Source organism: Rutilus rutilus (genome assembly GCF_951802725.1).
Source record: "Rutilus rutilus genome assembly, chromosome: 10".
NCBI lineage: Eukaryota > Metazoa > Chordata > Actinopteri > Cypriniformes > Leuciscidae > Rutilus > Rutilus rutilus.
Genome location: NC_140215.1, coordinates 28,038,715 through 28,052,279, shown reverse-complemented (window position 1 = coordinate 28,052,279; position 13,565 = coordinate 28,038,715). Strand labels below are relative to the sequence as shown.

The 13,565-nt window shown below is 42.2% G+C and overlaps 1 protein-coding gene and 1 long non-coding RNA gene across 4 annotated transcripts in view; both read right to left on the bottom strand.

Moving 5' to 3' along the window:
• LOC311298283 (uncharacterized protein) overlaps nt 1-13,565 on the bottom strand; it is an 89,662-nt gene that overhangs the window by 42,793 nt on the left and 33,304 nt on the right. The window lies entirely within an intron of this gene.
• LOC311299063 lies at nt 4,250-9,140 on the bottom strand. Of its 3 annotated transcripts, none has more exons than XR_014629038.1 (6): nt 8,733-9,140; nt 8,498-8,586; nt 8,166-8,287; nt 7,998-8,067; nt 7,784-7,899; nt 4,250-4,293 (listed from the first exon to the last, which is right to left on the bottom strand). It is a non-coding gene; the product is annotated as an uncharacterized lncRNA (long non-coding RNA). The 3 variants fall into 3 exon arrangements; XR_014629040.1 differs by lacking the exon at nt 4,250-4,293 and adding an exon at nt 7,514-7,641; XR_014629039.1 differs by lacking the exon at nt 4,250-4,293 and having other exon boundaries at nt 7,514-7,899.

Sequence of the window (13,565 nt, the reverse complement as noted above, 5' to 3'; positions counted from 1 at the left end):
CGGTTCGCCGAGAGGGAGAGGGCGGGGCGAGCCCCGTGGGGCTTGTCATATCTGTTCGTGAATGTGGGCGCGGGACAGCGGGCACATTTACTGCACTGAATACACCGTCTGCCTGGGCAGACTGAATGTGCGTTGGTTTAGTCGTCGTAAAAACGAACTGTTGTCCCTCCCCCCTCGCACGAGAAACCCAGCTGAGCAGAGGAACCGGCTATTTCAAAACCAGTTATGTCTACCGAGGTAAGTAAAGTAATATTTTCTTTCCAACTGATGGCGAGTTTTTTTTTTTATTGTGTTGTCATGCATACTAGTATTTTTACCGGGAACGAACGATATGAACGAGGCGAACTACTGCTTTCGTGTTTTGTTTTTTTGGGAGAGTGGGCATGAGCATAAAAAATATATACTTTTTTATATAAAGGAAGCTCTTTTCTTTGCATCTTCCGTCAAGGGTTTTCGCTGCTTCTTCCCCGGCTCTGCCATTATACACACTTTTGCAACAATTGCTAGCCGGGTTTCGTTAGCCTGCCTCTGTGCTGGGGATGCTTGCCGTAAACTGATCCTGCTTCTCGTGATGTCTGAGACTTTGTTAGACTGAAGGACCGTACAACAGATATAGACCGTAGGATACACCGAACTTGCAAGCGGGATATTCTTCCTACAGGCAGTAGGGGCAGGCGAGAGAGTCTTCATTCGCCCTGTAATGAGTCATTTAACCATATGCCGACTTATGAAGATGATTAATTAACACGAAAACGTTGCCTGGTGACCCTTTAATGTATCATTATAACATATATATAAAGTATGACATTTCGTGTGAAATAAAAGCAAATTACGCTCCAAAAACTTAGGTTTACTAAGCTACTCGGTTTAGAACGTAAGCTCCGCCCCTCACTTCCGGTTCTGTGGCTGGGGTTCTGATGGTGCTCTCACTTCCATCTTGATGGTAGCTGGAGTCATCAGTGGACACCTCACATATTTTCCTCTTTATTGGTGTAGAGGTTGCCCCAGGACACACTCCTGTTAGGCATTCTGGCCTGGGTGGCTGCACAAATTAATAATAGATTTGTTATCAATAAGCAGCGAAAGTCATACCTGTCAACCCTCCCGTTTTTCCCAGGATTCTCCCGTATTTTACCTTGCTATCCCGCTATCATCACGTTTAAATATTTTCCCATATTTCTCCCTTATTTTTAATCATTCTATAAAAACGTTACTTAGATTACTTCTATAAAAAGGTTACTTACATTGGTTAAGGTTACTTACCTTACCTTAGTCCTGCCCATGCTGTCTAGCATATAGGGCAACGAGAGATCTCCACTGCGCACGATCAGACGCTCGGTCCTCGGCTTCCATCCAGCTGATGCCGAGGCGCTTCAAGTCGTCTTTGAACGTGGACCTCCAGTTGGTCTTGGGTCGTCCACGTCCAAGCTTGGCATCTAGTGGTTCCTAGTACATGGCGCGCCTCGTAATCCGGTGCCGGTCCATTCGCAGAACATGGCCAGCCAATCGTAGTCTCCGTTCGGCGATGATGATACTCAGTCTACTCATTTTACTCCGTCGGAGGACTTCTACATTGGTGATGTGGTCTAGATAGCTAATTCCAAGGATACGTCGTAGACACCACTGATGAAATACGTCAACCTTACGGGTGACGGCCAATGTGACAGTAGGCAGGACGATGGTTGCGTACAGACGCAGTTTGATGGTCATGCTGATGGTACTCGATGTCCAGATGGGCCGCAGGCGGTAGAACACTGCTGATGCCTTGCCAATGCGACAGAGCACATCCGCCTCAGAGTCACCGTCATTTTTAATTAGGCTCCCAAGGTAAGTGAACTGGGTGACGTCTTCCAGCTGCTACTGCCCTAGATGGATCGGGATCATGGCGGTGTTGGTAATAAGTGGACCTGCATGACCTCGGTCTTCTCTCCGCTGATCCTCAACCCAACTTTGCCCGATTCCTTCTCCAAAGAGGAGGTCATACATCCAAGGGATTTCCTTGTCTCCACGAACAGTACAATATCGTCAGCAAAATCCAGGTCGGTCAGACATGATTGGTCAGTCCATGGAATCCCATAACTGGGTCCGTCCATCGCCTTCACCATGACAAAGTCGACCACGATCAAGAAGAGGAATGGCGATAAAATGCATCCCTGCCGGACGCCGGTCACGATATTAAAGAAGTCGGTGGTCCCAGTTTCGGTCTTGATCGCGCAATTGGAGTTCAAATACAGGTTCTTGAAAATGGCAATGAATCGTGGCCGGACGCCATACACATGAAGAATACACCACAGCAAATCCCGACGGACACTATCAAAGGCCTTCTTGAAGTCAATAAAATTGATGGAAAGGGACCGCTTGAACTTGACGGACTGCTCAATGATATTACGGAGGGGGAATATCTGTTCACTGCACGACCGTCCTCCTCGAAATCCAGCCTGGTTGTCACGCAGGCATCGATCAACAGCCATCCGCAGGCGTTGCAGCATGACACTGCAAAAGACTTTGCCAGGCACTGGTTACTTAACCCCGGTTAATTAAAGGTTTAGGGAAAAAAAATATTGCGCAAAGAAGAACAGGAGCATCCCGAGGATGGACGAACATGAGAGAGATGGCATTAGAGACTATGAATGTAATGTATTATGTATGTAATACAGAGATGGTGTATTTATTTATGTTAATACCTGCGCAATTAATGTATATTTTGATGCAATACTATGCTACTAACTTACTATGTTTCTAACAATACTAAACTAACTACTATGCTAATAGACGGTGGGCCGAACGCATTTTTCGTGTTGTTGATCGATCTCCATCGATAGAGTATACGCTTCTTTTATGTACGATATTAAGAAATTATATGTAGTCAAACAAAATTTGTTGGCAATTCTGGTTTGATCATATATTTTCACAAACGTATGTTTTGATTGTCAATCTTCTTGGGCAAATCACGGGACAGCTCTAGTAGCTGAACCAATCTGAGTTTTTATCGTCATTAAAAATACTAACCAATCGCAGACGGCCAGACTAGGACCCCGAAATGGGCGGGAGTGACATAGCGATAATTTTATGTTGTAGGCCTAACGTTATATTTATATATCTAACATAAATTTGACACGATTTATCTTGGATATGGAGTGTTGTGTGCATGTGTAAGGAGGAGTCAGAGGCAGTGTTAGAATCCATGTGCTGAAGTTTATTAAGTGTAGGCAGCAGACTGAGTGGGAATAGGCAATGTGCCAAAACACTGGTAAATGTCCAAAGGGCAACAAAACCAAGGGGTATCCAAAGGCAGAAGATGAGAAGGCAGGCGAGAGGGTCAAACTCCAGAAACAGTCCAACAGGCAGTCAAAATCCAAAGGGTAATCCTAGAGACAGATATCAGTCAAGGCAGGCAAAGGTCATACACAAAGTAATCAGACAATGAATAGAGAATGCTTGGTAAGGCAGAAAGACTGGCAATACTTCGCAAGGCTTGTTTGGTCATGCCATGCTTTTAATAGCCGCCAAACAGGAAGTAACCATAGAGTGAGCAGAGGGAGTTGCACACAGTCAGAATTCAGGAGAGGGCTCCCTCTGTTGGCATGGCATTACAGCATGTTACTAGCTGTACATCAACAAATATCATACCCTTTTCATTAACAAGTTGGATCAAGTTTGTATAATGTTCTTGAGTGGGTGAATTTAAATACAAAAGAAAGCCAAATCGCCCCAAAAGCTGTGGAATCACAGAAGGCCACATTCCAGATGTGCCAATTCATGTTGGCTACCATAGAGAATGCTACATGCAGTATGCTAACAAAAGAAATATTGAGAGAGCCAGCAAGAAGAAAGAAAAGACAGTACAGGAAGCTGAAGGTTTGTAAAGCAGCTTTATAAGTTAGTGGTTAGCCTAAGTGTAGTTGTTTGACCTCATATGTTTGGATAAATCATGGTGTAAATGCTTAGAATCCCTTTTAACCCCAAACAAATTATTGATATTTACATCTCAGAAATAGTGAAAAATCATACAGATATAATTATATAATGTAATAACATATATATTAAGTTAATTATTATATATCTATTCTTATAAAAGGCTACTATAGACACAGCGACATCTAGTGGACACATTTTTGCAACATATAGTGACTGAAAATGTGCTCCACCAATCAGATGAGCAAAAAATTAAAGAGTTTTATGATGAACTGTGAAAAACAAAGGGCATTTTCATTGTTTCATTAGAATAGATGTATCAGGGCTTAGATCAGGTCAAGAAGATGTCTCACAGCAGGGCTGAGGATCTGGGATTACCTGGGGAAACAGATTAGCAGAGTTGTAAACAGTGTAGTTAAATTATTGGTTCACTGTCGAATAAATGAGGATTTACACACACACATATATATATATATATACATAAGGTGAGGAAAATAAGTATTTGAACACCCTGCTATTTTGCAAGTTCTCCCACTTAGAAATCATGGAGGGGTCTGAAATTGTCATCGTAGGTGCATGTCCACTGTGAGAGACATAATCTAAAAAAAAGAAAATCCAGAAATCACAATGTATGATTTTTTAACTATTTATTTGTATGATACAGCTGCAAATAAGTATTTGAACACCTGAGAAAATCAATGTTAATATTTGGTACAGTAGCCTTTGTTTGCAATTACAGAGGTCAAACGTTTCCTGTAGTTTTTCACCAGGTTTGCACACACTGCAGGAGGGATTTTGGCCCACTCCTCCACACAGATCTTCTCTAGATCAGTCAGGTTTCTGGGCTGTCGCTGAGAAACACGGAGTTTGAGCTCCCTCCAAAGATTCTATTTGGTTTAGGTCTGGAGACTGGCTAGGCCACGCCAGAACCTTGATATGCTTCTTACAGAGCCACTCCTTGGTTATCCTGGCTGTGTGCTTCGGGTCATTGTCATGTTGGAAGACCCAGCCTCGACCCATCTTCAATGCTCTAACTGAGGGAAGGAGGTTGAAGGAGGTCTCATCTGACCACATGACTTTCTCCCATGACTCCTCTGGATCATCCAAATGGTCATTGGCAAACTTAAGACGGGCCTTGACATGTGCTGGTTTAAGCAGGGGAACCTTCCGTGCCATGCATGATTTGAAACCATGACGTCTTAGTGTATTACCAACAGTAACCTTGGAAACGGTGGTCCCGGCTCTTTTCAGGTCATTGACAAGCTCCTCCCGTGTAGTTCTGGGCTGATTTCTCACCTTTCTTAGGATCATTGAGACCCCACGAGGTGAGATCTTGCATGGAGCCCCAGTCTGAGGGAGATTGACAGTCATGTTTAGCTTCTTCCATTTTCTAATGATTGCTCCAACAGTGGACCTTTTTTCACCAAGCTTCTTGGCAATTTCCCCGTAGCCCTTTCCAGCCTTGTGGAGGTGTACAATTTTGTCTCTAGTGTCTTTGGACAGCTCTTTGGTCTTGGCCATGTTAGTAGTTGGATTCTTACTGATTGTATGGGGTGGACAGGTGTCTTTATGCAGCTAACGACCTCAAACAGGTGTATCTAATTTAGGATAATAAATGGAGTGGAGGTGGACATTTTAAAGGCAGACTAACAGGTCTTTGAGGGTCAGAATTCTAGCTGATAGACAGGTGTTCAAATACTTATTTGCAGCTGTATCATACAAATAAATAGTTAAAAAATCATATATTGTGATTTCTGGATTTTTTTTTTTAGATTATGTCTCTCACAGTGGACATGCACCTACGATGGCAATTTCAGACCCCTCCATGATTTCCAAGTGGGAGAACTTGCAAAATAGCAGGGTGTTCAAATACTTATTTTCCTCACTGTATATACACATACATACGTACATACACGTACACACATATACACACATACACACACAAATTGGGGCAATTTTTTACTTTTTGTCCCCCTTAGTTAGATACAGGTTGTAAAACTAAAAAGTTGGAAGCATTACTACTACAATCCATGCAGTCATCACATTTTTCAGTTTTTCCCTTGTCTTTTCCATTACAATATATTAGATGAAGAAGCCTACACCACAAATACGCCAACAGAGGTTAGAGTTCTCCGCTCAACCACAACAGAGGTTCCGGGGTCAACTAAAAAGAGCACCACATCTCCTTCCAAGGCAGTGCATAATATGCAGAAGTGATAAATATTTCACCCAAAAATATAACCGGAAGAGGGTAAAGGAGAATCTTCAGAAATGTGAAACACTTACAGCTGGTAAGCTGCTTCTTGTAGCGGATTCACGCAGGGATGAAAATCTTCTATTACAAATACGTGGAATGGACCTTGTTGCCTCAGAAGCAATGTATCATTTCAGATGCTACAGAAACTACACTGTATTTCTGTACAAAACAGATGAACATGACTGCACAGGAAACAGACAGTTTCAGACTGGATACAAGCATTTCTGTACAACAGTGGTGGAGGAAAGTTTGCTAAGAAAGCGGAAGGTGCTTAAGCTATCAAAGCTGAATGCACTGTTCAAGAAATGTGTCCATGAAACAGAAGGAATTGACATCTCCTCTTACAAATCTGGTTCCTTAAAAGTGAGACTAAAAAAGTCATATCCTTTTCTAAAGTTTCAAAAACTATCAAGGCATGACTTTGTCTATGTTGAGGATTTGACACCACACAAAATGGTCCAAGATGAAGTTGCCACAGCTGGATCATCTTTGTCATCAGCATCTTCATCATCAGATGAAGACAACACAAGAAAAATTAAAACAGATGACACAAATGAGACCCGCCTCTTGTTCCATGCAGCCATGACACTGAAAGATGCCATATTTGAAAAGTGTAAGGCAACACCCAAACTCACATGGCCACCAACAGCACAGCAACTTACGATGTCAGCTGCATCAAATCTGGTCCCAGATAAGCTATTCAATTTCATTGCATGGACTACAGCCATGACAACAGATCCCTCTACTGACAATGAAAGAGTGAATGTTAGTGAAGAGGAGGCTGAGAAGATTGTGTCAATTGGCCAGGATGTTATTAAGCTAACAATGAAAGGGAGATGGCTTATGCCCAAACATTGTGCATTAGCCATGGCTGTCAGACACATGACAGGATCAGCTCAGCTGATAGGCTTATTGAATGGTCTTGGGCACTGTTCCTCAAACTCACAGGTACTTGAACATGACACAGCTTTAGCACAGCTACAAATACTACGAGGTGACACTTACATCCCCCAAAACATGCAAGTACAGTTGCAAGCAACTCTAGTTTGGGACAATAATGATTTTGGAGAGGAAACATTGTCTGGTCAAGGGACTACACACAATACAAATGGCATAATAATAAAAAAAATGATTCCATGAACCTACCCCTGACCATCAGTGTTTACAGAAAACAAGGAAGAGGTCTCTTGATCCGCCCCCTACTAACCTTGAGACATACATCAGAGGGAAGAGAACAGGCCCAGAACATTTTGGAAAAGAAATGGAACTAAATCGAGACACCCACAACCTTACCAGGAAATCAGCACAAAAATTAGATGGTGCCTACTTCCTGATGAAGACTGCAGTCCATGGCAAAGTCCTTCCTTCCTGGACTGGTTTTAACACAGTGATCCGTAGAGATCCAATTCCACCACCAACCAACATTGGGTACCTTCCAGTGATTGATGCAAGTCCTACAGAATTGGGAACTGTAAAAACCATCCTTAAAAGATCAACAGAAATTGCAGACAGACTCCAACTTCAGGAGATAGTTCTAGTCTTTGACCAAGCCATCTATGCCAAAGCTCAGGAGATACGGTGGAAGAGTGAAACATACAAGGAAAGACTTACAATTAGAATGGGGGAGTTTCACACATGTATGGCTTTCCTGTCCTGTATTGGCAAGCGATTTGGAGATGCTGGGTTACAAGACATTCTGATTGAGGCTGATGTTATTGCTGCTGGGTCTGTTGGGGGAGTTATAACAGGTCACCAATATAACAGAAGCATCTGAAGCCACAAGTTGATGTGTGAGGCACTACACAGGTTACGCTGGAAAAGCTACCTTGAAACCCTTTCTCAAGACTGCCGTGAAGCTGCTTTAAAAGTTGCTGCTGACCTCCAAAGTGCCTTTCCTGAAGAAATATGTCAAGTAATTATTGAATCACAGGTGTTCAACACAATCCTTGAAGGCTATGACAAATTCAACAAACAACAAGAAAGCAAGACATACCAGTTTTGGAGTTCCTACATTGAAATGGTAGAGGATCTGCTATCATTCATCAGGGCCACACGAGAGGCAAACTGGGGTCTGCATCTTTCCAGCATCCAGTTCATGCTGCCGTGGTTCTTTTCCTATGACAGAATCAATTACAGTAGATACCTATCAGCATACTGGCAGGAGATGAACATTCTAAAGGAAACTCATCCAAGAATCTACACACAGGCACAATCAGGTGACTTTGTAGCACAGAGGCAGCAGGCATATGCCTTTACAGGCACTGCATGTGACCAGGTAATAGAACAGACAGCAAACAGGGACTCAAAGACCAAAGGTGGGCTTACAGGTTTTTCGTTGAACAAAGGTGCAATCCACAGGTGGACACTGACACAGCACGAGAGAGCAGCCATCACAATGGAGGTCAAGGACATGGCTGGGCAGAACACGTCAATAAGACAGAGAACAGAATTGGATGAGAAAAGAAAGGAACAGGATGAAAAAGATGTTCAGAGCATTCTGTCAGCCATACATCACATGATGAACCCATTTGATCAAACACTGGAAAAAGAGCATCTTTACCATGTTACATCAGGTCAGGTAGCATCAGAAGCCATCTCTGCAGATCTGCTGAATGCAAAGGAAATAGGTGAGAAGGCATTTGTTGAATTCTTTCAGCAACGTCTCAAAACAGATGAGGTTGAATTTCATGCACCATTGAAAAAAATTAAACTCAAGACATTTAAGGACACAGCTACTTCAACTGTCACCAAAGTGAGAGGCCGGGAGATAGCCCTCAAAGCAGATAGAGATCTCTTCGCAAGGCTTATTGTGGTTGGAACAGTGAGGAAGATAGACATAGGGGAAATGCTGGTCTATAGTCTGGGGCCCTTGCCTGCAGCAATTGCAAACGTTGATGGCTCGATTGTAAAAACAGACAAAGCCAAATTAATGAACTTTCTAGAAGGGTCAGTACATCCACCAGCCACAGTTGAAATCCCAGATGGCTCAACCTGGGTGTGTGATGCAATGGCTCTAGTACAAGCCATGAAACCCCAAAATACATTTGGAAGATTTGCCAATGTAGCAGGCTACAGCTGTCTGGCCAAATGGCAATTCATTTGCAGTGCTGTGAGTGGCGCTGGGCAGTGAACAGTGAGCCAACCGCGATGGTCGAGTCCCTATATAAATCGGGACCTTTCGTTTGACAAGCTACGTCATTGACATGCGACTGTTGTCCTGTCTACCTGCCGGCCTATCCGTCTGACGTCTGTCTTGGTCTGCCTTGGTCATTTATTCTATCCTAGCGTTACTGAATCCCCGTTGCTGTAGTAGCCCTGTTAGCAGCTAAAGTTGTACCCGGTTATTGGTGATCAGAGCCTGGGGCCGTGACTGGATGCTGTTTAGCAAAGGGAAGGCTTTATAGCCGGGGTGTAGCGGCCAGTGGGCGACATCAGCGCCGAACGCCTGCTGCTTTGCTTACGTTTTAATGTCACGATTTGTTTGCGGATATAATATGCTCATGTCAACAACTGCGGCTGCCTTTTCACCCGGGACCTAGAATAAGTGGAACCGTGGGTGGCTCACGTTAATCGGCAGCTTCCTGGTGATCTCGTTCCTCCTGTTATACCGTGAATTGGTTTCATTCAGCATCATATGGCCAGTTTCATGGTTTAAGTGTGGAGTGTTGGATGGACTGACACCACTAACTGTAATTATTTTGGTCTATATTTTATAGGCTCAGTGTTGTTTTGTTTGTTTATTTAAACTCTTGTATGGAGGCTTTTGTCTGCTGCTGATATACAAGAGCATTATTCTGATTTATTTGGGTTGATTATTTATTTGTTTTGCTTTGTCTACCCCGACCAAAGATCGTTAAGCCAGAGGGCATTTTTGCCCCATTGTGCTGGATGGGCTATGATCTTTGGTTTGTTTAATTTGTATGTTGATTTGTGATTTAATTGCTACCCATATCTTTAACTCTAGTACCATCTTGGGTTTAACAGTGTTTTGCAATTGTTGTGTGTAGTTTTGGTTGATTTTCACGTGTTTGTCTTTTGTCTAGGTGCTGAAGACCGCCAGTGGGAGCGGTGCCCCTTGTGGTGGTGGGTCCCTTGGTGTGTGCAGTGGCGGTGCGTTCACCAAATGTAATCATTTCCCTTGTGGTGCGTGTGTGTGAAATTTATCACGTGTGAGTGGGGTGTTGTGCTATGGATGTTCATTGCTCGAGCCACTAGCCTCCCACTGGTAAGTTTCAGCCCTAGTTTCACTTTGTGTGTGTGTGTATATTGTGATTAGAGTATATTGTGTGTTTGTGATTTGATTTGGTGTCAATTACATTCTATTTGCTGTGAAATTCATATTATATGTTTGTTGTGAAATCTTGAATTTTTGGAGTGACTCTGGTGTGTATGGCTCCATTGGTTGTACATTTTTATAAAAAGTAAAAGAAGAGAAATTAATAATAATAAAATTATATTTTTGTATTTGACCACTGTCTCTGGCTGATCCCTTCACGAACCTGAGTGCCTTGTTAGCGAAAAACCATTAAGTCTTTGGGTGTAAGTCCCATCGTGGCGTAGTCTGCTATTTGTCTGGGTCTAAGCCCAGCTATATACAGTGTTGGGAACGTTACTTTAAAAAAGTAATTAGTTATAGTTACTCACTACTTGTTCCAAAAAGTAACTGAGTTAGTAACTGAATTACTCTATAATAAAAGTAACTCGTTACCAGGGAAAGTAACTATTTGCGTTACTGTAAAAAAAAAAATTGCTATATATGTCAAAGAATTTGGATTTGGTCAGTTGAAATGAGTAGGACAGGTGTTTGTACATAACTTTAGATATTTATTGCACATCGACAGATATACCATTTTATATGTTTTATATAATTAGTTTATTAATTAAATTAATAAAAAGACAAAAAGACCTTGAGATATGTTTGGTAATTGTACCTGAATGAATTGAATGTTCTTATGTTTTTATGTTTTTATGTGTCGCGTCCGCGCCTCACACACACACACACACACACGCACACAAATGTAAACACTTTACGACTTTTCGATCGCGCCCGCGCCTCTCTTTCTGTTTCTCTCTCACACACACACACACACACACACACACACACACACATGTAAACACTTTGCAACTTTTCGATCGCGCCCGCCAACCTTTCAGTCAGGATTGCTCCTAACTCGCCATCTCTGCTGCTTCATCGAATCTCTGTTTAGCTGGTGTGTGTGTGGCGCGTGTGCTGGCATGTGTGTAAAAACACTGGCTCTGATTGGCTACCATGAAACACATGACACTGCCTTAGCCAATCATAATCGCTTACCTCGTTATTAACCCACCTCCTCACTAGCTGTGCGAGCCAGGGGTGCATTCGGATTACAGTTTATTCAATCAATGCATAGTAACGCACCGCATTTAACGTCCAGTAATGTTAACGGCATTGTAACGACGGGAAAAGTAATTAGTTAAATTACCCCGTTACTGAAAAAATAACGTCGTTACCTAACGCCGTTCTTTTAAACGGCGTTATTCCAAACACTGGCTATATATATTCCACCTGCCACACCAACAATGTACTTATGTACCTGATCAATGCAGCCAAAGCAAGTAAATCAAAAGTTGTGCATTTTGTCCCTGATACCTACAAACAGATGAGCATAAAGAACGCGGAACGAGACAGACGAGCTACAAAAGGATGTCAGTTGACTAAAATATATTCAGCTGACCAGAAAACACCAAAACAATGGTCCAAGTTCTTGTCTTGTGGTGACAACAAGGAGCAACTGCAACAGTTTTTCTTTGAGTCGTGGTCTAAATCTAGGATAGATCAAATTGAGGACATTACATTGGTAGTTAGACATGGCTCTGAGTGTCACGTAATCAGAATAAACAACAGTGGCACAGACCTTGAGGTGTTACCACTGCTAGCACTGTCTACGATACAGGAGGAGGCAGACACTCGGCTGTTGCTTCACTGTGTGCATGCCTCACAGTACAGTACAAATATTGTGATCAACAGTCCTGACACTGATGTGTTTGTATTGGCCATTTCGTTCTGCAGGGAAATTGGAGCAAACATCTACTTTCACACAGGTAAAGGAGAAAACAAACGCACCATACATGTACAGCAAATGCAGAGACATCTAGGTGATAAAATATCAGATGCTCTGATTGGACTTCACTGTTTCACTGGCTGTGATACAGTAAGTGCTCTGTATGGTGTTGGTAAAGTGAAGGCAATTAAAACACTGCTTTCTAACGAAGACCATTGTGCCACAATGAGCAGATCTGTATGAAGCTACAGAAGCATTTACGTGTGCACTCTATGATGTTAAAGACTGTAGGGATGTCAATTATGCAAGGTCTCAACTGTTCAAGAGTGGAAAGTGCACAGACAGAAGTCTACCACCAAACAGGAATGCCTTGCATAACCACAACCAGCGGGCAAACTACCAGGCCATATACAGAAGGTCCCTGAAGAGTCAGCCTGATGTTCCCCCACCAATGGCCCATGGGTGGAAGATTGAGGGAGACTTCTTTAGGATTGACTGGATGACACTTCCCCCAGCCCCTGTCGGCATCTTGGAGCTTGTGTACTGCTCCTGTAAAAAAAACACAATGTGTCAAAGGGAGATGCACATGCAAATTGAACGAGCTCCCATGTACAGACATGTGTCTTTGTGTGGACTGTGAGAACTTCCCAAATTAGGTATCAGTGTAGGCGTCTTTCTAGCAAGCAGAAAGAGAAATGTAAATATATATATATATTAGTTTTAATTACTTTGTTGTTGTTTGATGATAAAATGTATAACATTTAGGATAAATATTGTAATGTAATGTTATTTGATACATGGTATCTCTTCCATGACTAGCTATTAGGATATCTGCTGTTGATGTAAACCTATTTAATACATGTTATCTCTTCCATGCCTAGCTAGTAACGTTAGGTTGTCTGTAGTTGATGTAATCGTATGTAGCTAGCTAATAACGTTACATGTTATCTCTTCCATGACTAGCTAGTAGATGTAAACTTATATAATAAATGTTATCTTTTTCACTTTAATCTCTGTCTAGTAATCATCTTTCATATCCTAATTTACGGCGCTACAGCCCGATAGAATAACTGTGTTTACGTCAACGTTAACATGCACTGCTAAAATTACATCTAGCAAACGTTTACATGCTAACACGTTAGCTCTGCATCTCCTCAAAACAAATGTTTTCTTCTCTGTGATCTGTAACGTTGTGTCATTTCTAAAAAGTGTAACGTTACCTGTAAATACAAACGTTATATGTTAACGGTTAACGGTTTACATAGTTCATGCACTAAGCTAACATTAGTTAACGTTATAATATTATAAGACAGGTACAAACAGCAGTTACACGGAGTACTTACCGGAGCCAT